Genomic DNA, 2,500 nt, shown 5'->3' with positions numbered 1-2,500 from the left:
GTGTGTGTGTGTGTGTGTGTGTGTGTGTGTGTGTGTGTGTGTGCATGAATGTATATATACTATATATTTGTGAAAAGGCCGGACGGTGTTTCACAAGCACGTGTGCAGGCAAAATGTTATTAAATATGGTCGGATTCACCTGAAAATTTGCATACGTCCGTTAAAAGTGCTGTGAAATTTACATAGAAACTTTGAGTCTGCTCATCTTTAAAATGTTGCCCGAGTAGACGTGAAATCTTTTCATAATACTAGTACGTGTATGTATATATATATATGCCTCAAGGGACACATTCGTGTCTATAGGACATGATTAACTCTTTAACTTACTGAACCCTCTTTTGTCGTTCACGACTAGAGAGTCCATCGTGTGTGTATATGTATACACACACACACGCACACACACACACACACATATATATATATATATATAAATATATATATATATATATATATATATATATATATATATATATATATATATATATATATATATATACATGCAATATATATATTCATATAGATGTGTAGGTATTTGTGTGTCTTTGAGAGAGAGATAGTGGAGTGAGAGAGAATGTGTGTACGTTATGTTGTACATTACCGTTAAATAGTTAATTGATACTTGCAGACAAGGCAGGAAGTGAGCCATTCACAGATGTTGTATCATGCAGCGTGTCACTTTAACATAAGCAGTTGTTATATCAAAACCAGATGTTCGACATGATATTCCAGAAACCGTCAACTGAAACTTAGGATGATAAGAGAAATCGGATAATTCTCATAGATATATCGCACCGGAGAAACAATGTTTGTTATTCTTCTAAAAAATAACATATGTTAGTGACAGTGTTTGTTATTTTGTTTTGAGTAATATTTTGTTGGTGTTCTTGGATTGTATTGAAATGTTACTTACACAGAATTGTTTTCTAAGGTGTAACATTTGAAAGTATACCAGTTGAGTTAAGTGTATCATTTAAAGTATTCATTCGGTCTAAAGACTTACTATTATTAAATATCATCAGACGGTAACGAGCTGGTAGAATGGTTAGCGCGTTGAACGAAATGTTTAGAGGTATTTCGTCCACCTTTACGTTCTGAGTTCAAATTGCGCCTAGGTCGAATTTGCCTGTCATTTTTCGGGTTCGATACATTAAGTACCAATGAAACATTTGGGTCGATGTAATCGACTAGTCCCCTCCCCACATTTCTGAAAACTTCTGCCTCCGACAGAAAGGATTATTGAATGTTCATGAGAAGTAGGCGAGCTGGTAGAATCGTTAGCGTGCTGGACGAAATGCTTAGTTCAAATTCCACCGAGATTGACGTTACACTTCATCCTCAGGGGTCGATAAAATAAGTCCCTGTTGATCACTAGGTAGGTGTAATCGACTCATCTCTTCCCCCAAAGTTGCAGCCCTTGTCGCAAGATTTGAAATCATTATTAATTATTCCTCTAAAGCGGCTTGTTGGCAGAAACGTTAGCGCGCCGTGCGAAATGCTTAGCGGTATTTCGTCCGCCGTTACGTACTGAGTTCAAATTGCCCCGAGGTCGACTTTGCCTTTCATCCTTTCCGGATCGATAAATTAAGTACCAGTTATGCACTGGAGTCGGTGTAATCGACTTAATCCCTTTGTCTACTATTGTTTTCCTCTCTATGTTTAGCCCCTTGTGGGTCGATAAATTAAGTACTGGTCGATAACTTAGGTACCGGGGTCGATGTAATTGAGTGGCCCCCCTCCCCCAAAATTTCAGGCATTGGACCTAGAGTAGAAAAGAATGGTTAGCACGCTGGGCGAAATGCTCAACATTAATTCGCTCCTCGCTACATTCTGAGTTCAAATTCTGCCGAAGTTGACTTCGTCTTTCATCCCTTCGAGGTCGGTGAAATATGTACCAGTTGCGCACTGGGATCGATGTTGTCACCTTAATCCTCTCCCACAAGCTGCCCTTGTGGCAGAAATTTGCGATCGTTTTCTTTTTTACTCGGATACACACACAAAGATAAATACATATGGGCATATTCTTTCATTCTTAATTGTTTCAGTCATTTTTAGTTGAACAAATTGACCTCAGCAATTATTCTTTTTAAGCCTAGTACTTATTCTATCGGTAATTTTGCAGAAGGTGTAGATTACGGGGACGTAAACAAACCAACAGTGTTTGTCAAGCGATGGTGGGGGAACAAACATACACACACATGCATATATATATATATATATATATATATATATATATATATAATATATATATATATATATATATATATATATATATATATATATATATATATATATATATATATATATATATATATATATATATATATATACGACGGGCTTCTTTCAGTTTCCGTCTACTAAATCCTGTTGCACGGCTTTGGTCAGCCTGAGACTGTAGGACTGAACCCAGAGCTATATAGTTGGGAAGTAACCTTTTTGTATATAGATATAGACATACATGTATGTACGTATGTATGTATGTATGAATATGTATACATACCTG

The sequence above is a fragment of the Octopus bimaculoides genome, chromosome 6 (assembly GCF_046866305.1).
Source record: "Octopus bimaculoides isolate indiv1 chromosome 6, ASM4686630v1, whole genome shotgun sequence".
NCBI lineage: Eukaryota > Metazoa > Mollusca > Cephalopoda > Octopoda > Octopodidae > Octopus > Octopus bimaculoides.
Note: the sequence above shows the minus strand (reverse complement) of the source record.